Source organism: Schistocerca nitens, chromosome 1, assembly GCF_023898315.1.
Source record: "Schistocerca nitens isolate TAMUIC-IGC-003100 chromosome 1, iqSchNite1.1, whole genome shotgun sequence".
Classification (NCBI taxonomy): Eukaryota; Metazoa; Arthropoda; class Insecta; order Orthoptera; family Acrididae; genus Schistocerca; species Schistocerca nitens.
This window is the reverse complement of record NC_064614.1, coordinates 689,438,311-689,465,316: the sequence shown is the minus strand read 5'-3', so window position 1 is coordinate 689,465,316 and position 27,006 is coordinate 689,438,311.

Below are 27,006 nucleotides of genomic sequence, written 5' to 3'. Positions count from 1 at the left end.
TTTTGTCGAGTGCAGTGAACACTAACAGCCTCATGGCCTCTGTCCTGTACGAAAGGTACATGCTTCGCTAAGTATTCTACTTTGCACGCGATCTGATTTCCCTCCCTGCATATCGACTGGCGAGAATTTATTAGAGGACCTAAGACCATCGCCCAGAGTAAAAACCTTTGCGCATTCCGCCATCCGAGCAGCTGTTTTCTCTATGTAATGCTCCAATGACGTCTAAAGGGGAGTCCTGTCAATCTCCATCTCATAACGCAGGTCCAGAAATCTGTATCAAGACTGTCACAAAATCAATGCAGCCTCTGGCTGAGACCCCCCACTCGGCTCCAAACGAGGGGACCCTAATGACTTCTGGGTACGATACTGCAATTTGTGAGCTCTGCATACGCCCTGCAAGTGCAGCCAGCACTCTTCAGCATTCCCCCAGCCATCTGTACGAACCGAGGATGTCATCAGAACCCAAGCGACAGGCGTCACTGGTGCCGACATGAGCCACAGTCTGAAGAGGACTGCAACCTACACGCTTGATAGCTGCAGACAGAGCCTCCGCCACATTTCGGATGAGACCCCCAGGCAGAAATACCGAGAGCGCATTGGACACATCTAGCGCTGGACGCTATTTCTCTAAGGGTATCCATAACGAGCCAAATGTTGGAGCTCCCAATAACGAAAAAAACACTTTCCACCTGTGTACATTTTTAGGCAAGATAGTTGTGTGGAGATAACAGCGATTAATTTACTTTTAATCAATTATTCAAAATGACAGTCACAATCGCATTATTTATTTTGCCGCCAACCGGTTTCAACCTTCGATGGAGTCATCTGCAGGGCAATTCACACCATTTGGTCGCTCCAACCGTGCATAGGCAGGATGACGACTCCAGCGAGCGACCAAATGTTGTGAATTGCCATGAAGATGACCCAATCGCGGGTTGAAACCGGTTGGCGGCAAAATAAATAATGCGATTGTGACTGTCATTTTGAATAATTGATTCCACCTGTGTGCCTGCTTGGACCATGCTGAAGGGGCGGCCACCTGTCCATCTGCGGGGTGAATAGACGAGGCCAAACGGCCTGCCCGAAAATTGACTCTCGGCTTCGAGCTATGCGAACGCCACACAGTCTGCGGTGAGTTTGGCTGCCCCGCGACGGGTATGCTGGAAAGTGCCTCGAAAGAGCCCGTGAACGAAGAGATGCCCTACGCGACGCGCCGGTTTTTCCACCGCAGCTACACCCCGAGACAGCAGCCTGCAGGAGACTGACTGCAGCCAGCAGCGTATTCACCTGTTCGCAAACTACGGCCAGCTACTCCTGCGTCCGCGCACATGCCCACTCCCTATACATCCTATTAAAAAACTTACACTGAGAACAATAGATAAATAAAAAAGATGAAAACAAGTCTTGCTATCTTTTACCGAATAATTTCCACTGATAGGTGTGATAAGAGCACAAGCGCAAGGTACTAGAAAAACACGTACTAATTCACTCCACGCTGGCAGACACGATGAAAAGATCCATTTTCTTGCTAGTTCTCAAACAGAAGCTGGCGTTTGAATGAAGTTTCTACAGCGGTCGCTGTGTGTTCAAACCAAACGACAGCGGCTATACTACACATTTAGTAAAACGCGAGACTTAAAGTCGTACAATTTCCAAAATATTGTGTTGAAATGTTGAGTGTGGGTGCGCTTTTGGTCGACTGTGAGCAGTCGCGGCACCCACCTTGCACACAGTGTTTTCATAGCCAGTTCTCCGGGCAGGATACTATGCACTCGCTCGGCTGCGATGCCTATAGTCTCAGCAATCTCAAGAATTTTTATTTGGCTGTCTTACGTTACCATATCACTGATTTTACCAACGGTTTCTTTTGTGGTGATCTGAATTGGACTGCTGGAGGGCGCTTCGTCTTCAGTGCTTGTCCGTTCGTGTTGAAATCATTAATCCAAGATGTAAATGGTTTTCAATGATGGCGCATAGTCTGCGTGAACTTTGTCGAATTTTTGCGGCCATCCAACCCTTAAATCGAAAATATGTAATAACAACACGAAACTCCGTTTCCTCTATTTTCAATCGCAGTCGATTCACTGACCAATTCAGGTGGCTGTCAACAATGACCTGTACGCTGTAAATTCTTAAAATTCTTTATATGATCCACCACGACCCTCCACTAGGTGTCATGTATGCCATTTACCATAAAACAGAACTCAGTGGCATGCATGTCCTAAATGTTGTGCTTAGTCGCTGGCTGGCCACTCTTGGATTACGCTGACGCTTACTATGAACAATGGAACAGTATTCAGTGTGAAGTATGTTTTTAAAAGTTGTATTTAACCACCTCCTTGCCACTCTCAAATTACGCTCAGGTTTGTTCAAATATTCAAATGTGTGTGAAATCTTATGGGACTTAACTGCAAAGGTCATCAGCCCCTAAGCTTACACACTACTTAACCTAAATGATCCTAAGGACAAACACACACATCCATGCCTGAGGAAGGACTCGAACCTCCGCCGGGATCAGCCGCACAGTCCATGACTGCAGCGTCCCAGACCACTCGGCTAATCCTGCGCAGAGCTCAGGTTTATAGGAGGAGTCAGATATTACAATGAAACACGAAACAGTTTTCAATATCACGTATGTCTTTAAAAGTTCTGATAAGTCACTTCCTGGCCACCCTCAACTAACGTTCATGTTTAATACGTGGACAATCTTCGTATACCATTCGAGGAAATAAACCATGTAAAACTGTTTCACATAAAACAATATTCATTCAATAACGTCTACTGGGTTATATGCCAAAAAATAAGATAATTTCATTTGTGTCTGTTATAGAATTTAATTAAATGTTTAGATGCCGGTACATAGGAAGTAGATAATTAATCTTCAGATTTACTAAGAGTCAATATATCTTCAGTTTTGTAATACTTCAACAACCTGGAATTACAAAAGAGTATTTTATTGTTTCAAGGACAGGAAAAAGTTACAATCCCTGCGTTGATGAAACGTGCAGGGTCCGAATACCTCGAAAATAATCTTATGGTACATCAATGTCGAAAAATATTAATTTCAAATTTAATTGCTAGCGTCGAAGCCAATGATTCGCTCATTTTATTTTGTGTCATTTTAAAACAGCATCAGTGGTTGTCTGAGGAACTGAGAAAATCAATAACTGAATTTTATGATTGGGTTAAATCAACAGTCGTATCACTTGAACCTGGTGCTACTCTAGACCATGTTGTCGAAATTTGTGGTTTCTGAAAATGATCGTCGATATACAAGAAACTAAGGACATTGTAAAATATTTTCAAGTATTAGACGCAGCTATGGTGGTTTTGGGCCAAAATATCATTAACAACATTATTTATCAACATTCGATAGCGACCCGTTACTCTACAATCACTCACTGGCCTTCAAAATGTACCATTTCTAATGAGAACACAACTTTGCTACTGTATACATCCTATGCAGCTTTTAAGAGAACAACGTTCTGTCATGCAATAGTCGCCTTTCGGCGAGTATCATCATGTGCGCCGTGCTCTCAACGGGAATGTTACACCCCTCACGCTTCGTACCAATATCTGCTCTTTCATTAACTAAATCAGGCTTTCGGAGAAGGACAGTTACCATGTTTGTTGCCAGTTTTGGCTCAGAGCAATGAAACATGGACTTTTAATACAAAAAATCATGAAGACACCCAGAGGCTTACTTATCGAGAAATGGGGACGTGCACGTTCAGAATTATTAGGAGGCACAGGAGAACAAACAAGTGGAGTGCAAGGTGAAATCGTGCCAGAAATAAAAAATAAGATTGTGGACGCGACACGCAGCAAGGCGAATGGATGGTAGTTTTTGCTACAATCCAAGAAATATGGAAAGATCTACGTCGATGTAATGGAAGTTGGATAGATGGAGTTAGAAAAGCGGGAGGGACACGCGTAAGCGTATATATAGCTGAAGGCTTGCATCTACGGAAAAGTCTATAGGGTTTCCACTATTCAACAGTGGATATTAAATGGCTGACGATACTAAATATTCCTTAAAAGAGACTTTCGAAAACAGATTTAAAGGCCCTCGTTACCAAATGCGCTGCTCAATCATCCGCATTTAGTGTCTGTCTGAAACTTAAAGCTATATTTTTGAGTTATGATTCCATATGTAAAAATTATACACGGAATATGTATGTGCATGAGACAAAATTATGTCATACTTTTAATTGCGTTGATTCACTGTTCCGTCGGCTTTTGGTAGAATATTTTATACATTTTAGAAAATTACTCAGTGTCGTGTGTGTACGAACTATACACGGAATCTGTATCTACAGCCGAACATGTACCACGAAAATGCGAATACGAAATAAAACTGATGGGGATGCAGGCCCCAAGCGCACTGGAGAAAGTTTTTTGACTGTCAGCAGAGCATCCGCTGATTTACAAACGAATTACACGAAGTGCATCATTATGTTACGTAAGCTAGCAACATATAATGAGCTACTACTAGCAGTTTCTCTCAACTTAAAACACCTGAAATGTTTCATTCAGTTTCTATATATCTCATGATACTCTGAAACTGAACTGTAGGTCTCATTACCCGCTGTACCAGAATATTTCAAAGAGATTTCTCAAGTGTGAAACATTGGCACAGAACTTAGAGACAGAATTGAGTAAGGAAAAGGCGCAGTTATAGTGGAGTATCTCAAAATGACAAGAGAATCTTTAGTTAAAATAAAAGGAAAGCTCGCGGTAAATATCTAGGAGACCTGTTTTATACGAGCACAACTCTCTTCTCAAACACCCAGTTAATAAAGAAAGTGAAAAAAGAAGTGAATTATTACTAGTCTCTCGTACAGGTAATTTACAAGATCCTTATATGAAGACTCGACCGAGAAACTGTAGAATATAAAAGTTGCTTTTGATAACGATGATTGTGTGATGAGCAAATTTCGAGAAGTTTGAAAAAACCGCTTGTGGAACTTAATGTTAGTTTGGGAAGAAGGAAGACAATGAGTCTTTTAGGTTAAGGCTGGATCGAAAGTCTGGTAGGTAGTCTTTAACGATTGGGGATTACGGCATGCACAGTAAAATGCTGCCCTTTATGAAACAGTCCCTGTATGGAGCACACCTAAGACTAATTTCTGACGAAATTTTATAGTAAAAACTGGACCTAGCAAGGGTGATTAGTTACAGTCTTTATTGGTTAACTTTGTGCTAGAGTGAACGAACAGGAAATGGAAAGAAACAGCTTGAAAAACACAAATTAATAGGCTAAACTAGGCTACAAACTCCTTAGCTTTTGCTGATGATATAAAAATTTTAACTAAGTCCGTTGACTATGGCACAATGCAAATAAAGATAAATAAGGAAAAAATGCCAGATTATGGGATTGCAGATATTAAATTAAAATATAGGAAGGTTATCCAGAAACTGTTTTTTTCATAAGCTAGTCGAAACGTAATACGAGATGAGAAGCTGACAACAGATTTTAAAAGACATCCATGAACAGAGGACTATTTATTCCCACTTGTTTTTGTATTTCAACAATGTAAATGGATATACAGCCCTCTCTCCTGCGCTTGAGAAATCTAATTAGAGAGATCCTGATGAGATATCGACCAAAACGAGCAAACGAGCAGATGGAAACGAATGTGAAAATTAATTCTCTGCAGTCACTCTCGCTTGCAATTTTACTCCGTTCCACGTACGGTCAGAATGAAATTACAGCGAATTTTCAGGCAGAAAGTATTAGCGGCGAGCCGGACATATCATTTAGCGGTGATCTTTGCGAAAAGCTTGCTCTCTGGCGGAGTCGGCGCACGCGTCCGGGGCTCGTGGAGAGGGAAGGAGCGAGCGAAATGAGGCCGCTGCAGATTAACCAGGGGTGAGCGGAGCGGACTCTGCCAGGGTAGCGGGAATTTCAAGACAGCAGAAAATTTGAGGCAGCGGCAGGACTTCTCTCTCAAGAACGCCAGCTTCGCCAGAACAACCTCGGCGCGCCTCTGCAAAAGCGGTTAGCGCCGAAGCGATCTCTGTAGTAGGGACATCGCTTTACGCGCCTAGTGCTACATCTGCATAAAAAATGGACAGTGTATGAAAACTGAGGAATCGTTAAATACGTCACCAACAGCGAAGTCATTAGAGGAGTTGTTGGTCGACTGGAAGATGACAAAAGAAGGAAGCGTTAGTTACGTATTAAAAATAAACTTGGCCAGAAGTTATACAGGGAAAACACGGCGCTGAGCTTAAATCATATTGAACATACAAAGATGTGAATTCTATGCCTCCAGTATATGTCGATTGTTTTCAATTACTGCGCACACAGCTCGGTGCAGCTGTAGAGGACACAAAAAAGACAGCCTTCTTTGTCATCACCTTTTCTTTTCTACTCTCAGTGAATATGGTATCCCTTACCCGCCCGGCTAGCCGCGCGGTCTAACGCGCTGCATCCCGAACGGGAGAGCGTGCTGGTCCCTGGCATCAATCTGCTCGGCGGGTTAGTGTCGAGGTCCGGTGTGCGGGCCAGCCTGTGGATGGTTTTTAAGGCGATTTTCCATCAGCCTCGGCAAATGCGGGCTGGTTGCCCTTACTCCTCTTCAGTTACGCTATGTTGGCGATTGCTGCGTTAACACTTTGTCCACGTATGCCTACCCCATAATTACTCTACCACGCAAACGTTTCAAGTTACACTCGTCTGGTATGAGACGTTCCTGGGGGGGGGTTCCACTGGGGACCGAACCGCACAATAATCCTGGGTTTGCTGTGGGGCGGCGGTGAGGTGGGTGGACTGCTGTGGCCTGTTATGGGGTTGTGAACCACTGAGGGCTATGGCGGGATGAAGCCTCTCCGTCCTTTCTAGGTCCCCAGTTTGATACAATACAATGCTATCCTTTTGTCTGTGACCCGTTTTACCAATACATTAAGTTTCACGTTTTATTCTGTGTTTAAAGAAACTATGAATTCAATTGAAAATATGATAGTGTGAGTAACCCGCGATAACATACCACACATTACTGCAACAGAGCGTTGCGCTCTCTGGAAATCGGATAAGACTTACTCCTTGTTCTTCTTTTTTCATATTAAGAGGGATGTAACTTGAATGAATTGGTATTAAAACGCTTTGAGATTTTGTGGAACTACTGAATGCAATTGCCAGAATATATTATCGTTTGGCAGGCATCTTGATAACTTGGAAGGGACAGAATTACGTCCGATTGTGAACGAGTTGTGAACTGCTACTGTGACTAAAAATGTTAGGGATTGTTATAACTGATTTTAAGAATATATGGTATTAGTTTCAGGTACGTGTCCAGCGTTTTTCCTGAACGTCAATTTCCATGTTTAAAGATCTATGTCTGCACAAGTCATGGGTATGTGTGAAGGATGGCTGATTAAATAGAGCCTGCATCATGGCCTTTCCCTTTTGAGCAAATCATTTGATTACGTAATTTCATTTCACGCCTAATTAATAACCCGTTCATCCTCACGCAGAGCGCCGCAGTGGCAGAGATGCTTGCCAACTATTCGTCAAAGTCAATATCGCTGATAAATTAATCCTAGCACCACTAAGTGGAGGCAAAAATTGCCCGCAGTATTTGTTTTATTTGTGTAATAATTTGAATAAGTAAGAATTTAGGTACTTGTAGAAAAATATTTAGAGTATGTGCTGTCCTGGTTTTATAATTTTTGTGAATTATTTAAATCTGCCTATTACATTATTTAATTTAAGGCAGTTTTTGCCCCCCCTCTCTTAGACATCGGTGAGACAACTTTTCTCATTAAAATATTTCTCAATATGGCAGAAAGAAATGTAGTTTCTGACTGTTGGTACCACTGTATTGTGTTGCCATTGTTGTTTTAAAATAAATCTCCTTTGTAGTTCGAGCAGTTGTACATTACTCGCAGTTCTAATAAAATGTCTCGTCAGTACCAGAGGTTTCTCACAGATGAAGATGTGTCACCTATAATAAATGAAGCCAGTGAAGGTTATGAAAGTGATCCGGAAGATGATGATACAGTTGTGACATATGATAGTGACACAGAAATTGAAAATGAGTCAAGTTCATGGAGTTCCCCCCCCCCCCCCTCTATGAACAGTATGCAGCTGCTTCCAGCATCATTGTTACAGCAAAAAGCGGAATTAGTACTGCGCCTCCAAGGCAAGTACGCAGGTCAGTACAAAATATAGTGAATTTTAGTGAAGGTATGACTCATGAAGGCTTGACCTCTAATGTGTCAGAATCTTTCAAAAAGTTTGTAACTCCCGAAATAATGAAGATTAGCGTGGACTATAGAAACCAAGAACCTCGTAATAAGAACTTAAAACTTACACCCATAGAAGAAATGTACGCCTTCATTGGTATTTTAATACTCATGGGCACAAATAATGACATTAAACTGCATCTTGAGGACTTATGGGGTAAAGTACTGGGAAAGAATATCTACATAGCTTCAATGAGTCGTATTCGATGTGAAGAACTTCTGTCCCTGATTAGATTTGATGATAAAGAAACAAGAACCGAAAGACAAAAGCACGATAAGTTTTACCCCTTTCTTGAAGTTTTTGACAAAATTGACGAAATGTTTGTGAAATACTACATACGAAGTGCAGATCTAACGATTGATCAAGTGCGCTCTCTATTTCGAGGAAGATGTCCCTTTACGGTCTTTATGAAAGACAAGCCAGGGAAGAATGTCATATTGATCATGATGTTATCAGACGCACACACCCTGTGTTCTAAAAATGGAGGTCTGTGCAGGGAAGGATGAGCGACCTGCCGAGGAAAGGAGTGAAAAGGCAGTTATTAGACTCCTAGTGAATCCGTTGGCAGGAAGTGCAAGACATAATAACAGCAGATCGTTATTATACATCCATAGACCTAGACGAGGAGCTTTACAATGCTGACAAGTTAACTGTGGTGGGAACATTGAAGAGTAACAGAAGACACATACCAGAACAGCTAAAGAAGACGCAGGGTCGAGAGCTACAATGCTCTCTTATTCTTATCCGAAAACAGGTAACACACCAGTTACCTTGGTTTCATACATCTCCAAACTGAAGCCTACTAAGAATCTCCTACTTCTTTCCACACAACACAGTGATAACAAGGTGGATGAGTCGACAGAGAAAAAAAAAAGACAAACATCAATCTCTACTACAATGAAACCAAAGGGGCATAGACAGCATCGATCAAATGACGCGACATCTTTCAGTAAAACGAGGGATGAGAAGGTGGCCATTATCTCTCTTTTTCACCTTGATTGATATTGCCTGTCTCAATGATGGAACAATTTTCATGATAAACAACCCAAACTGAAATAAGAAGAAACATAATGTAAGAAGGCTGTATCTGCTAGAATTAGGCCAACAGCTCGTTAGGTCACCTGTGGACGGGGGAACAAAGAATATCATGGGTTTACAAAATCCCATCATCTCTGCAATGGAAAGTGTTCTAGGAAAAACGATGCCCAGCATTATTGCAACTGTTCAATCTGTTGAATTTTATTCGAGAGGAAGAAGTCACATCTGTTTAAAGAGTAAAAACTCTAAAAAGGAAAAAGAAAAAAGTGACAGAAATGTCTATAGTTTGTTGTATGTGTTCCAAGTATATGTGTTCCACTCATTCTGCAATAACAATCATAGGCAAAGGTTGTGAAATTGAAAGTAAGTAGGAAGGAAAAACTCAATTATAATTTCCGACTTTGATTTTCTGTTTTCTTATTTGTGGTTTGCTATTGTACGTTTTTTTATGATTTCTTAATATAAGTCTGATGTATATGAAAAGGGTTAGTTTCATGATAAAAATATAATAATATTTCTCATATTCTTTACTTTATTTATTGTATATGTTATAATGTTCCTGATAACTATGAAAAGTGTTTTGCAACCTAGCAAAGAAATTCCTAGTTCATTAAATAATCAACTCAAAGCAAACAAACAAACAAACAAACAAACAAAATGAAAAGAATGAAAGTGGAAAAAATGTGAGGGCAACTTTTGCCCCCCCCCATGTGACCCCCCCCCCCCATGTGACAGATACGAGCTTAGTGGTGCTAGGACTAAAAGCTATTTGTAGTTAAGAGAGTGACTCGTTCACTCTGTTCACCGATAGGAACAGAAAGATGATACTGTATTTGGTGTAGAGGTAACTGAAGTGTAGAAAGTAAATTCTTTGCTACGTTTCAGTCCCTGTTGGTCTTTATTAAAGATACACCGTGTTAAAGGATTCCCCTAAAAGTGTAACAGAATTGGCAATTTATATTCATATCACTTGTTAAACTATTTTTCCTTCAGAGACGTATTATCAGTGACGAGTTCTGAGTAATGCATACGTTTATGTAGTTGCCTTTTGTTGCAATTTCAGTGGAAACCTGTAACCCAGTGTGTTTTCAATAATGAACAGCTGGTAATGAAACGTATCAAAGTATTTTCTTTCAACATTTCAAATATCCTGAAACAGTGATTTACCAGGAACTGAGGACAAGTCAGGTCAATAAGAAAAAAAACACGTCCTCAATATAAAATTAAGCATCTAATTTCCTCAGTTATATTGTTGTAAAGCCACATTAATGCTCATTTCACCGGTTATCGATAACCTTTAAAAATTACATTATTCCACTGAAAAAGTCTTTTGTTATTCGTACAGCGCTGTAAATAAGAAATGGCTCTGAGCACTATGGGACTTAACTGCTGAGGTCATCAGTCCCCTAGAACTTAGAACTACTTAAACCTAACAAACCTGAGGACATCACACACATCCATGCCCGAGGCAGGATTCGAACCTGCAACCGTAGCGGTCGCGCGGACTGCAGCGCCTAGAACAGCTCGGCCACTCCGGCCGGTCTGTAAATAAGAAAGTTCCGCATGTTAACCATATCGCAATATATTCTTCTCTGATTTCACGTCATCGTTTGGCAAGATCTTAAACCGTTTATGATATACGGCAGATGTTATAAATATTTCAGTCTGTCTTTTTTTCATGGCGTGCTCGATGGAAACCTACAGCACGACATAAAATCCATTATCTCCATATTGGAGATACAGGCCTCCTCTTAAGTCTAAAGAAAAATTCAGTATGTTAGCTAAACTTCACATGCAGCTATGTATGATGAAATAAGCACCAAACGCAAAATCGTAGCGACACATAATTTTCACTGCAAACATTTTGAATTTCTCGTAGTGCCTTACTTAATTGATGCGAATAGCGCACTAACCATGGTCATTAACAAAATGATGCGCACTTCACCATTAATTTTATAAACAATGGAATAACATATTTTTACCGTATAGTTTCTGTAAAATCGTTAGAGAAAGACTACAGAGCTAACGGACCGCGCGACACATTGCACTCGTAACGTCTCAGCTGCACCTCGACGTGAGTCCCAACCTAATTCAGTTCGGCTGCCGAGCTGCAAATCTTTCCACTTGACTTCACATTGGGCGACTCGCGTGTCGATGATGACGAAACGATGGTGACATGAGTCCTCGAACGAAGAAACTCTCCGACCCGGCCGGGAATCGAACCCGCGCCCACGTATGGCAGTCAGATGTACGATCCATTTTTTTATAAATCCAAGTCTGTTTGTTATTGCTCGTTGCAATTGTTCGGGGCGGACATTACATGATCCTATAACACCCAATCAAATTCAGCGTTGATTTAATCACCCATCTTTTTTTATTACAGTGGGAGCTAACCCTCTGACCGAACACGCTCAGATACAGTGCCGGCATCGCGCAGCTGAAGTGGCAGACGGACTAATGGATCTCCATCACCCTCTGTGTGCTCCCGTAGGCGCGTGTCTAGCAACGGCGGACAGCGCGGAGAGTCGGCAAGTAGACTACCGGCTTCGGTAGTCCTCCTACGCCAAGTCAGCTGTCGAAAGATTGTGCTCAAGAACGAAATCGTCAGCTGAACTCAGTCGACATCCGGAAAGAAGCTCGGTAGCTACAATGAATTATTTTCTAATTGTCGGGGGACGCGGTGCAATAGGGAACATTTCCGGCTTGTGGTACGGAGTTGTTATGCCTTTCAACTTAACCCTAGGACGCCTAAGGGGGGGGGGTGTTCGTTGAACCCACAATTTTTTTATATCCCCTGCTTTTGCCCAAGTAACTTTCATACTACATATTCCCTTTGAGTTATTGTTTGTTGGCTATTTTATGAAATAGTGTCAATATATTTTATGGAAAATTCCTGCTTTGAAAGAAAAAATAAATAAACTTATTATGGGTCCAACAAACCCCCCCCCCCCCTAGGCTTCCATGCTATAGAAAATTTCCCTTAGTAGGATTTCGTGTTTCTCATCCTACAACAATGCAAGTTAGTTTCTTGTTGGTTGGTATTCTTGATATTCACAACAATCGGTTTGCTTTCAGAGGATGTGATTGTTGATGTCAGTCAGCTGTTATTTATCTTGTAAACTTGCAGTTAGTGCAGTTCCCTACACGTAGGCCTCCAGTAACTTTGGTATCCTACACAGCAAAAACGAAACCAAGTAAAAACTTAATGATGTTGTCAACAATGCACCACGATAAAGTCACTGTTGGAGCAGAGAAGAGTAAAACCGAGATAAATGCATATTATAATTCCACTAAAGGTGGAATTGATACCATTGATCAAATGGCGCGTAAGTACACCTGTAAGAGGGGAACAAAGAGATGGCCTCTATCTGTATTTTACTCTCTCATCGACATTTGTGCTATCAATGCAACCACCATATTCAAATGGTTCAAATGGCTCTGAGCACTATGGGACTCAACTGCTGTGGTTATCAGTCCCCTAGAACTTAGAACTACTTAAACCTAACTAACCTAAGGACATCACACACATCCATGCCCGAGGCAGGATTCGAACCTGCGACCGTAGCAGTCGCACGGTTCCGGACTGCGCGCCTAGAACCGCGAGACCACCGCGGCCGGCCCACCATATTCATCCAGCAACATCCAAGCTGGAATGATAAGAAACACAACAAACGGAAACTATCTTCTGCAAGCCGGGATGGAACTAGTGAAATTGCAGGTAGAAGAAAAAAGTGCCAATGCATGAGGGTTATCTAACCAAATTGTTCAATCAATGGAGACTATTCTACAAAAGAAAATCAAAGAAGTGACAACAGAAGCACGTCAGCCTCCTGCAGGGAAAGGTCGTTGCCATATTTGTGTAAGAGAAGCTAAAGCAAAGAAGCAGAAGTACAACAATCTAAGTAAACCAAAACAGTGCTGTGGACAGTGTCATAAACATATGGAGACATTAAGTAGAATAATTGGAGCTCTCAACTCTAATCCTAATGTAGGACACACTGGCACAAAACGTAAGTGGATGAAATTAAATCTGACAAGAGAAGCTGCAAGGTATCATCATCATAAATAACAACATAAAATATGACATTATGAAACAATAAACAACAATGTAACTTAATATAACAATATAATCTATACTACTACATAAAGACAAGATGATGTTTAACGCTGTTAACAAAAATCTAAAGAAGTTCTTGACCGATTTACTTCAAATTTTTACATGATGCTCTAATAAACTTTGAAATACGCTATATATTTTTTTTGAAACAACAGTATAGATGTTTTATTTTAAACCGTCTGCGAGAAAGAAAAAGGGTGCTGTGCTATGAAAATGTATGGTTTGGTTTCCATTGTTGTGGGGTTGGATTGTTTGGGGGAGAAGAACAGACAGCGAGGTCATTGGTCTCATCGGATTAGGGAAGGGTGGTGAAGGAAGCCGGCCGTGCCCTTTCAAAGGAACCATCCCGGCATTTCCTTGGAGGAATTTAGGGAAATCACGGAAAACCTAAATCAGGATGGCCGGACGCGAAATTGAACCGTCGTCCTCTCGAATGCGAGTCCAGTGTGCTAGCCACTGCGCCACCTCGCTCGGTTTTCCAATGTTGTATTCAGTTTTCGATGGCAGGACATTTAAACCATGAGACAAATTGTTTTCCTCATATGTAATCCTTCCCCTTATAAATACAACAACATGCTGTTGAGTTTTCTTCCTTGTAGTCGATTGTAACAGAGAGCAGGAAAGTTGTTTTATGCTTAACGGCTTATGATGCCGATACTAACGGTACTAGAGAATCAAATCCAAAACATTGCAATCTTACCCATTCACAGAACTATGCGAAATACTGTCATTGAAGGTATCGTCCCCACAGATAGCTGGATACGTTCTTCTCAACCCCGTTCACAATGATCCCAACTGGTTTACCCACTAATTTTCAAATGGTTCAAATGACTCTGAGCACTATGGGACTTAACATCTGAGGTCATCAGTCCCCACAGACTTAGAACTGCTTAAACCTAACTAACCTAAAGGACAGCACACACATCCATGTCCGAGGCAGGATTCGAACCTGCGACCGTAGCAGCAGCGCGGTTCCGGACTGAACACTAATTTTAAGCGACTTCGATTCCTTATCAATGTTTTGTTTGCAGTAACAATAAACAAAGCTGAAGGTCAAAGACGTTGGGGAAGAGGAAACTGACAGAGAGGGGGTGCAGGAAATGGGCATACGAGCCAGGAGGAAATGGAAAGGGACGGGGACGGGGACGAGAAGATGGACAGAGAAAGAGGGGTAGGAGAAGATGGGCAGATGAGGGAGACGAGGAGTTGGACAGAGAGTCGTGGAGGAGAAGGAGCAGGAGCTGGACAAAGAGAGGGGACAAAAGCAGATGGACAGAGCGAGGGGGAGATTAGGACGCATATCAAGTTCCAAGCATTACAGGATTCGCTAGGGCATTATAATCGGTAGGCATGCGACAGCAGTAGCTATCTGCACCGTCCAGTCATATTAATTCACCACCTGCCAAAAAACTGAATACCACATTTTGTAGCGCGGACAAGCGAAAGAAATTCAGTGAGGTTCTGGAAGGCAATTGCAGGGATATACAGCCATGCCGACTCCAGTGCCGTGGTCAGCTGCGTTAGGCTTCACGGTTGAAGATCCGCGACGCCAACAGCCTGACAGAGGTGGTCCCACACATTCTCGATTGAGTTTAAATACAGAGGTTCAAATGGTTCAAATGGCTCTGAGCACTATGGGACTCAACTTCTGAGGTCATCAGTCCCCTAGAACTTAGAACTACTTAAACCTACCTAACCTAAGGACATCACACACATCCATGCCCGAGGCAGGATTCGAACGTGCGACCGCAGCGGTCGCGCGGTTCCAGACTGTAGTGTCCAGAACCGCTCGGCCACTCCAGCCGGCTAAATACAGAGAATCTGGTGGTTAGATGAGTACGGTAAACTCATCCTGGTGACCGGCCGCGGTGGCCGAGGGGTTCTATGCGTTTCAGTCCGCGCGACTGCTCCGGTCGCAGGTTCGAATCCTGCCTCGGGCATGGATGTGTGTCATGTGCTTAGGTTAGTTAGGTTTAAGTAGTTCTAAGTTCTAGTGGACTGATGACCTCGATGTTAAGTCCCAAAGCGCTCAGAGCAATTTTTTTTCATCCTGGTGATCTTCGAACCAGCACATGCACTACGAGCTGTGTGACGTGTTGCATTGTCCTGCTGGCACATGCCATCATGCCGAGCAAAAAGAAACTGCATGGTTCCCAAGGATTGATGCATACTTGTGTTGATACACTGTGCGTCCCGGAATGACGAATTCGCACAGGAAATGCCACGACAGCATTCCCCAGACTATAACGCTCCTTCGTCTGGTCTGGACTCTTCTGACGATTGTTGCAAGACCGTAACGCCAGCAGCCATCTGTTCATGGAGCATAAAACGTGATTCGCCTGAAAAGACACTTGTCACCAATGTCCACTCGCGGTACTGACATGCAGATTCCAGCCTTCGTTGCCGATGATCATCAGTAGATTGGTTGCATGAACCAGGTGCGTCCTGCAGATGCCCCTACGGAGCAATGTTCGCTAAACGGCCGTTGAGTAGACATCGTTGGTAGCACCTTTGTTCATCTGGGCGGTTAACTTCCCAACAGTTACTCCTGCATTCGGCCGTACACATCTCCGCAGCCGCTGTTAGCCTGTTGTCATCAGTGGCCCGTGGTACACCACAGTGCCTCGGCGCCGTTTATGGACAGCGCTATTTTGAGATGCGCGATGTACACTCCTGGAAATTGAAATAAGAACACCGTGAATTCATTGTCCCAGGAAGGGGAAACTTTATTGACACATTCCTGGGGTCAGATACATCACATGATCACACTGACAGAACCACAGGCACATAGACACAGGCAACAGAGCATGCACAATAACGGCACTAGTACAGTGTATATCCACCTTTCGCAGCAATGCAGGCTGCTATTCTCCGATGGAGACGACCGTGGAGATGCTGGATGTAGTCCTGTGGAACGGCTTGCCATGCCATTTCCACCTGGCGCCTCAGTTGGACCAGCGTTCGTGCTGGACGTGCAGACCGCGTGAGACGACGCTTCATCCAGTCCCAAACATGCTCAATGGGGGACAGATCCGGAGATCTTGCTGGCCAGGGTAGTTGACTAACACCTTCTAGAGCACGTTGGGTGGCACGGGATACATGCGGACGTGCATTGTCCTGTTGGAACAGCAAGTTCCCTTGCCGGTCTAGGAATGGTAGAACGATGGGTTCGATGACGGTTTGGATGTACCGTGCACTATTCAGTGTCCCCTCGACGATCACCAGTGGTGTACGGCCAGTGTAGGAGATCGCTCCCCACACCATGATGCCGGGTGTTGGCCCTGTGTGCCTCGGTCGTATGCAGTCCTGATTGTGGCGCTCACCTGCACGGCGCCAAACACGCATACGACCATCATTGGCACCAAGGCAGAAGCGACTCTCATCGCTGAAGACGACACGTCTCCATTCGTCCCTCCATTCACGCCTGTCGCGACACCACTGGAGGCGGGCTGCACGATGTTGGGGCGTGAGCGGAAGACGGCCTAACGGTGTGCGGGACCGTAGCCCAGCTTCATGGAGACGGTTGCGAATGGTCCTCGCCGATACCCCAGGAGCAACAGTGTCCCTAATTTGCTGGGAAGTGGCGGTGCGGTCCCCTACGGCACTGCGTAGGATCCTACGGTCTTGGCGTGCATCCGTGCGTCGCTGCGGTCCGGTCCCAGGTCGACGGGCACGTGCACCTTCCGCCGACCACTGGCGACAACATCGATGTACTGTGGAGACCTCACGCCCCACGTGTTGAGCAATTCGGCGGTACGTCCACCCGGCCTCCCGCATGCCCACTATACGCCCTCGCTCAAAGTCCGTCAACTGCACATACGGTTCACGTCCAAGCTGTCGCGGCATGCTACCAGTGTTAAAGACTGCGATGGAGCTCCGTATGCCACGGCAAACTGGCTGACACTGACGGCGGCGGTGCACAAATGCTGCGCAGCTAGCGCCATTCGACGGCCAACACCGCGGTTCCTGGTGTGTCCGCTGTGCCGTGCGTGTGATCATTGCTTGTACAGCCCTCTCGCAGTGTCCGGAGCAAGTATGGTGGGTCTGACACACCGGTGTCAATGTGTTCTTTTTTCCATTTCCAGGAGTGTACTTTAACCGTGGCGGCAAGCGAAAAACTTACAAACTCAGTCGTTTCGGAAATACTTCCACCACTGGCCCTGAAAGCCAATGGTTATGACCTCTTTGATGTCAGATAAATATCTCCGTTTCTGCATTACAACAACGTCTGCACTGTTTTCCGCGTCTCCCAGCACACTTTATCTTCGCTTCACTGCTAGTGCGGCCATCTGCCTTCTGTGAGTGGTTGTTGCGTATTGACGTCGAACATAGGCGGTGCTCACATTAATGCGACTGGGCCGCATAAAACGGGATTCTTTTAGGGCACGTACCTCAGGTTCTATTGATGATGGGAAGGTGGGGTCAAGTATATTGGATAGCTATCATACGGTACAGAGTATGAATGTTACACACTTCCTCCTGCTGAGAAAATGGAGCAAATCGATTGGCTCTTTCTGCACTTGATGTGGCCTGCAGTGTGGCTTCAGAGGCTTGTGGGGCACCATTAGTTCTTGGGCAATTCCTCAGAAAACCTCAAAAAGAAAGTTCTTTTACGGTTTTTTCGTGCCAAAACCAAGCAGTGGATTCCAAGACGGCTACGCATAGCAAACGGCTGAAATTTGTACGATATGTTCCTAAGATAACGATTTCTAACAGACTTGAAAATCGATTGATATTTTTATCCGAGAGACAGAAGCTCAAAGTTACCTCACTCACGTAAAACCCGATGTGAGGTGAAATCTAATAATAAATAACCGCAGGAAATTTCTCAAATTTTAGCTTTATATTCTTTAAGGATTTATTTAGAGGTGCGAATTTCTCGTTTTCAGCCATCTTTATCCGTTATCGAGAAACACCCCAAAAAACATCGCGTTTTGGGTGCCAAACCGGAGTGACAGATTCCAAGACGGCTATGATCGTAAAGTGGGTGAAATTGGTGTGATACGTCCTTAAGATCCCGATCTCGAACAATATGGAAAATTTTGTTGGTATCTTTATCCGAGAGACAGAGGTTCGAATCTACACCCTTCTGCATTAGAATCACAGAGCACCTTTCCATCAACAATAACGTCACCTGCACTGCTTATAATGTCATGTTCACTAACGTCCTTCTTTACATCACTTTCACCTATTATTAATTGTGCACACGTCTTTTGCGTGGCGTATTCTACCTTCCTTTCCTCTTTATTCATCATTACCTCTCCCACATCTACGTCTTTTACCTCATACACATCATTAACAGTACAAATATTCCCCTTTTCACTCGCCTTTTCTGGCTCCCTTTCATTCTTTAATAATGTCTTTTCGCACGATTCCGATATTGAGTTATCTTTATCACATGACATACTAACTTTATTTCCATTTTTACATTCATCTATTACTGAAACTGGCCAACGGAAGTGTCCGATCCCGTCTATTCTGTTTCTCTCTACGGCAGCCATCTTGTTCTGACGTCTGCCACTTGTGTGTGCTGCCAAGTGCAATGTACGGTGCTCCTGCAAGCGCTGCCCGAAGCATAAACGGTCACGTGACTTCGCACTGGGAACGCCACTATGTATCACTCCGCGCCCGTCTCCTATAGGCGCGTCCTTAACCTTCCTGCCCTGTAGTTTACATCTTTCTTTCTCGAATCTATTATTTGATATCTTTTCTTTGGGCCCAAAACCGGTCTCCGCGTGAATCCGGCCCGTAACACACGCGGTTTTCAGTTTTCCATTTCGTCTCTATTTTGGAAATTCCGCGCCATGTATCCTCTGCCGCGCGTCGTATAATTTCCTCTACCTCTCGCACGACCTCTTTGAATCGTGTTTACACGAAGTCTATCGTTTTTAGGTCGTTCGTTTTGGTCATTGCTTTCTCGCGAATAATTGTTGTTATTATGGGGAAGAGATTCGCGATTCCTTCGCCAGTGATCTTCATCCTCTACCCTTTCCAGAAACGCAGAAAAACTTCTGTGTGTACTCTCAACATATCGTTTAGAATCCTCAGGCAGTTTCTGCCAAAGAACCCAAACGATCTCGGCTTCAGTTCTCCTAGCCTTCAGATGTATCAGCTTTCTGTACCATGATTCGTAAACTCTTTCATGGTTTGTCTACCTCTGATCTCATACAACCTGGCCATTAGAAACTCACGCCACAACTGGTCTTGTTTTTGTTCTGACCAGTATTCGTCAATAAATTTTTGCTTAAAATTTTCAAAAGACATCTGGTTTGTATCCATATTCAACCCCCACCTTTTTTCTTCTCCCGTTAATGCACTGATTACAACATTAATTTTTTCCTGGTCAGATAAATATTCAGGAAAGTTCCTTTCGCAGTTCTTTACAAAATCAAGGGGGTGCCATCCATTATGTCTCTTTGTAGGGTCGAATTTTTCCTCGCCCTCTAATATTTTACTGAAAGCGATCCTTTCTGTAAATTGTGTAGGTCCTGTTTGTATTTTTCTTTCCAAGTCATACATTTTGCCTTGGATTTGTGAAGTGTTATGGTCACACTTCTTTTCGCAATTAACAATCTGTTTGGTTAGTTCCCTACTTTTTTCTGTTACAGATTGTTTAATCTGTGCAAATTCCGCGTTACATTCTGTTTGTATTTCGGATTTAATACCGAATACCTTTTCGTCCACTTTAGTACAGACTAAGGGTTCTATTTGATCTTGAATTGTAATTACTTCTGTGTCAAATCTTTCGTTAATGTCATCAATTGGTCCTTGTACATTGGCAATATTGCCATTGATGACAGTAATTTCGCTTTTAATACTTTTGATTTCATTACTCACTATTCCTACCCTTGAGGTGACTTCTTCAATTTGTTTACTAAGTCTGATGCCCTGCATTTCGATTTGTTTACTTTGTGCACTAATCTGTTGGTTTTGCTCAACAAGTTGATTATTAATGTTTCGCCCTTGTGCTGCTATTTGTACATTAATATTGTCACTGTGTGCTGTAATTTGTGCCCTAATATTGTCATTTTCTGCTGCATTTTGTTGTCCCTGTGCTGCAATTTGTGCAGACAACATTTTTAACAATTCTATCATATCTGAATTCTTTTCACTTTTAGGTTCTACTACATTTTCGTGTTCAAGTTCTACTTCCCTTTCAGTTTTTGGTGATTCAAACATATCCCGCGATTCATTAACGTAAACACTGTCTTCCACAACATCACTCATATTGTCTTGCTTAGTAAGCGCGACACACATGGCGTCGATCTGTTTATTGACGTCTGCGTGATAACGTACGTAATTTAACTCGCGCGTAATGCCATCTGTTGGTCTGCTGCCTGAACTGCTCTCGATTGCATTCTGTTCTCGCGTGTTTAGATTTATTTCTAGTTTCCTGTCCATTTTAGCTATTATTAAGTACTGATACCTTTAATTTTCAATTTAAACTGAACTTTCACTATCCGTTCTGTCAACTAATGTACAGGTTCGTGCCGCTGGACGTTTTATGTTCACTCTATGTTTTTAAAATGCTAATTACTTATAATTTTTTTCGCCTGTAGGTGCAAACTGTACAACGTCCTGTCACGCGGCGCCACGTATAACACTGCAACAGCATTCACGTAGCTTATTCAATCAAATACCAAGTTTGGCTTAGTACGTACGATGTCCCAACAGAACAATTCGTCCTGTCACGGAAAAGCCACGTATAACACTGCAACAGCATTCACGTAGCTTATTCAATCAAATACCAAGTTTGGCTTAGTACATACGATGTCCCAACAGAACAATTAGTCCTGTCACGGTCGCCACGTATAACACTCCATCCGCTACTGCTATACCATAACCTCGAAGCTGGAGGCAGTTTGCAAAACAGAATTATTTTGTTAGAGTAATTATGGTATAACGCAACAGAGCAGTGTTACCCTCTGAGAGGAATTTTATTATGTTGACCGTATTGTACCTAACGGAGGTGGCTTATCGGAAGTGAAAGTCAGAATTACGTAAATATTTGAACAGTACGAACAAAATTTTGCCTATCTGCACTGTTCAACTGATAAAGAAAACGGTCGCCAGCCTAACTAGGCAGGAGAATGATTAACATTCTCGTTTAAGAAAATAGTTATTAGTAATTTTAACGAATAAACACAACCTATACTTTGTCACAAGCGAGTGCAATGAACTCTGACGCATACATATGTTAACGTTGGAACAAACAGCTAGAGCAGCACAAACTATTTGTAATATTATAATAGATGACGAAACACACTATTACTTTCAGGGCTTGTTCAAACTGAATGGTCTTTATAACATTACTATTAGCATTCACTGCAGAATCATTAAGTGGATATAGGTTAAGTCTCTCTCAGTTAAATACTTTACTATTTAAAATGAAAGTTAATTGGAATCCACTGAAAGGTTGCTTCTCACTATCATTTGAAGAAAGAAATTATGATTTTCATAATTAATGGTCTTTCCGTTACTTGTTACTCAGCATTAACACAATAGACAAACTGTGGATCCAGTTATACTATTAATATGCACTTCCAATACACAAGAGAGATAAACACTTAGCAATCATGAACATATAATTTCCTACTATTGCAGTTTTCCACTTTTACTACAGTGAGACACAAAATTAACATATATGTAAGATACTGACTCACCTTCTGCGATTTACAACAGGCAGTAATGTGATCATTTACTAAGCAAAACTTTATAAGCCTCAGTCTTAAGAACTTTTAATTTGAAGTTGGCAACAACACATTAATAAGCAGTTTTACTAGGAAAATTATTTTCAGCAAGCATCATTAACTTTAACTCACTCTCTTGCCACATTAACTTTAACTTTCTCTTTACTATGTTCAAGAGGCATTAATTAGCATAAAATTGGTCATAAATGTTCTTTCAGTAGGGACACTCGGTAATTACTTTAGTTCAAACGGAAAGGAACCTGAGAGGTGTTATGATTAGGAAAAAATTAAGGTAGGTACATAAACTCAGGTATAAATTACCTTATATTTGTGCACACTAAAACATCCAGTAAGCTGATCCTTCACTGTACATCATTATAGTATTACGTTACAGTGATTGCGCAACGTGGTGGCAACTGCATGTTGGTATGTGGATTCGCAGGCAGAATTGCTGGACTCTGGCCCTTCTTGGTGGCGATGATGAATACCAAATCCAGAATCGTTCCAGCTATTTATCCATCCATCCGAGGCATTGGAAAGTAGCAGAAAAACCTCTCTCGGAACCAGCACTATGCAACTTTTGTATGGCAGTTCACAGTTTGGTAGCTCGTCCACGACTCGTGCTCGTCCCCGACTCGTGCTCGTCCCCGACTGACTCTTATTCCACCTTTTCTACCTAGGCCAACCACAATTTGCGCGCGCTACACAGTTCCGTTCCCGAGGGGAACCACTACACCGTTTACATACAAACTAACTAAGAATCCTCAGTGAGGATCAGCAATTTACATAACAGCAAACATACATTTAAAAAAAGACAGAATATTTGCACATATTGACATTTCTACCAAAAATTATTCACACAAAATTATAATTATATAGAGTAAGTTCTGTTCCCTCCAAATGGTACAAAGAATTTAAATGACAGATATGCTACACAGCATACAATCAAATCATGACATCAAAGTTTTAACAAAGAAAGGAGTATACAATTTTGTGTTCTCTATTCTATCAAACACACTTGCAGAAGCTCAATGATGTAACATTAAATGAAACAAAAGGCAAAATAAACCAGTAGAGTATTAGAGCCATGGTGTTACACACTGATTGTACAACTTAAAATACGCAGGTAAAATTCGCTGTGAGGTGTAAAAATAGTTTTATGTTATTTCAGTTTCACATAAGTAAAAAACAAAAATTTTGTTTCATATGGGTGACATGCCCTGCTGTGGTAGGGAAAAGAATGGGGCCAGAGGAGAAATGCTCCAATCGGACCACAGAAAAAGGAGATTCTGCCCCTACTAGAAAAATTTTGAAAAGTGGCATTTCAACTGCCTCATTCTGTCTTCCTTAGCACCTTGAAAAGTTTTCTCAGAAATTCTGGGCATGCGAAAATATTCATGTTTTTCAGTGCTGAGAGATAAGGAAGAATGGCAGAGAGGAAGAGACGAAAAAGTAGTAAATACTGGCAAATAGTAGATAGTGAATGTGGTATGGAAAGAGCAAGGGAGATAACGACGCCGGTCGCTGTGGCCGAGTGGTTCTAGGTGCTTCAGTCCGGAACCACGCTGCTGCTAAGGTCGCAGGTTCGATTCCTGCCTCGGGCACGGATGTGTGTGATGTCCTTAGGTTAATTAGGTTTAAGTAGTTCTAAGTCTAGGGGACTGATGACCTCAGATGTTAAGTCTCATAGTGCTTGGAGCCATTTGAACCATTTTTGAGTCAATGGCAGTGTGATGAAAAGAAAGGAACACAGTGGCAGTGGAACGTAATTGAGAGTGACAAAACACTACTAGGAAAAGAGCGAAGGAGACAGTGCCAGTGCGAGAGGAATAAAGAGACGGAGAAGGTGCAAGTGGTTGAGAGCCAGTGATAATGAGAAGCAGAAAGAGGTAGAAGGAACAGTAGCTGTGGGAAGCGATGAATGAGACAGTATCAGGAAGAGAGGGCAAGAGGAAGAAAGCGACAGTGAGAGGAGACAGTAGTAGTAGAACAAAACGAAGAAGACTGTGGCTGTGAGGCAGGAGACTGAGACACAGCGACACAAAAAAGAATGACAGTGAGTTGGGCTGAATGAGTAAGAATGGGCGAGTGGGAGTTCATGGGTATGGGCGACTTATGGACTAGTGGATGTTATCGAGTTACAGTTAGAGGAGCTTCTGGGAGTGAGAGTTAAGTTGCATGTTAAAAATAGCACGAATATGTTGGCATATCAAAATTTTTGGGAAAATTTATAAAGGCATAATGGGGAAGCTGTTACACCATTTTTCTGTCAGTGTCTTTTAAACGAGAGCATATTCAGCTTCTTTTGTGCACCTTTCTGCTGGTTTAAATTTCTGGCTCAGTTTCAACAACATTTGGAACAATAATATTCAGCAAATAATGCATTGATAAAAATCATACTAATAAGTTACAAAGTATATACGTTACTGTTAAACTTCGATCAAATCTCATCAGGACAGTCGGAAGAGTCATTTTAGAAGAGCTAAAGAGGACGCAGTCACGAATAGTCTGTATCATATAAATTATTCTCGTCTTGGACGAAGTTGGTCCTTAAATGGGAAAGCAAATAAAGGCATATTTGCTATATAAATCACCTTCGACAATAACAGATGACAGCTTAGAAGAGCACGTTTGAGAGTTGGCCTGATAATTAAAAACTGATGATTGGAATAACGTGTAACGAATGCATCAAAAGAAAAGTGGCACAAATGAATAATGAACCCAGAGAAATGTTTTTCTCATATTTAGAGCAGCTGAACAGAACGAATTAAAACAGCAAAAGACTTGTAAAAAAAAGCTGTGGTATCCATTTAACGAACTACACTCCTGGAAATTGAAATAAGAACACCGTGAATTCATTGTCCCAGGAAGGGGAAACTTTATTGACACATTCCTGGGGTCAGATACATCACATGATCACACTGACAGAACCACAGGCACATAGACACAGGCAACAGAGCATGCACAATGTCGGCACTAGTACAGTGTATATCCACCTTTCGCAGCAATGCAGGCTGCTATTCTCTCATGGAGACGATCGTAGAGATCCTCTGGATGTAGTCCTGTGGAACGGCTTGCCATGCCATTTCCACCTGGCGCCTCAGTTGGACCAGCGTTCGTGCTGGACGTGCAGACCGCGTGAGACGACGCTTCATCCAGTCCCAAACATGCTCAATGAGGGACAGATCCGGAGATCTTGCTGGCCAGGGTAGTTGACTTACACCTTCTAGAGCACGTTGGGTGGCACGGGATACATGCGGACGTGCATTGTCCTATTGGAACAGCAAGTTCCCTTGCCGGTCTAGGAATGGTAGAACGATGGGTTCGATGACGGTTTGGATGTACCGTGCACTATTCAGTGTCCCCTCGACGATCACCAGTGGTGTACGGCCAGTGTAGGAGATCGCTCCCCACACCATGATGCCGGGTGTTGGCCCTGTGTGCCTCGGTCGTATGCAGTCCTGATTGTGGCGCTCACCTGCACGGCGCCAAACACGCATGCGACCATCATTGGCACCAAGGCAGAAGCGACTCTCATCGCTGAAGACGACACGTCTCCATTCGTCCCTCCATTCACGCCTGTCGCGACACCACTGGAGGCGGGCTGCACGATGTTGGGGCGTGAGCGGAAGACGGCCTAACGGTGTGCGGGACCGTAGCCCAGCTTCATGGAGACGGTTGCGAATGGTCCTCGCCGATACCCCAGGAGCAACAGTGTCCCTAATTTGCTGGGAAGTGGCGGTGCGGTCCCCTACGGCACTGCGTAGGATCCTACGGTCTTGGCGTGCATCCGTGCGTCGCTGCGGTCCGGTCCCAGGTCGACGGGCACGTGCACCTTCCGCCGACCACTGGCGACAACATCGATGTACTGTGGAGACCTCACGCCCCACGTGTTGAGCAATTCGGCGGTACGTCCACCCGGCCTCCTGCATGCCCACTATACGCCCTCGCTCAAAGTCCGTCAACTGCACATACGGTTCACGTCCACGCTATCGCGGCATGCTACCAGTGATAAAGACTGCGATGGAGCTCCGTATGCCACGGCAAACTGGCTGACACTGACGGCGGCGGTGCACAAATGCTGCGCAGCTAGCGCCATTCGACGGCCAACACCGCGGTTCCTGGTGTGTCCGCTGTGCCGTGCGTGTGATCATTGCTTGTACAGCCCTCTCGCAGTGTCCGGAGCAAGTATGGTGGGTCTGACACACCGGTGTCAATGTGTTCTTTTTTCCATTTCCAGGAGTGTACATAAGATTTTAAAAATTTGCATCCGGTTTGACTGAATAGGAATGTTTAAAATCATTGCTAGTTTTGACGCTTGGTAGTTAAATAAGTATATTTAATAATGAATCTGAGCACTAACAACTCAAACTGAATTACAGTTTGGGAATTATTAGGGGACATAAAAGATAAATGCATCACGAATGTGCCTGAGTCGAAGACGTAATTATATCTGTAATGAAAATGGAATGAAAGTGTTTGAGACATGCAGTCAGCCAAATGGATGACCGATCAACTATGCAAGTCTACGTTTGACTCTAGGACGTAAGAAAAAAGCAAAGACTACGGATTTATGGAAGACAGCAGAAATCACGCCGGAACAACAAAGCTCTAGGGCATAACGCGTACTCTTCTTGAAGATGTTTTTTATTCAGCAGTGGACGCGAAAGACTGACGATGACTAATATAGTAGAGTATGATATGATAATGATGTAATTCTTTAATTTGGAACTAACGAAAAAAATTGAGACTTATGCTGCACTTAATACATACTAAAATTAACTGCTTGTTATAACAACTACGTAGGAATAAATTTTTATCGGCAGGTGCAACGGAACATAACATTCTTGAAAACATCCCCAAGTAATGGCCCCGTGTTCACTCTGTGCTCCCTGATGCACAGCCATCTA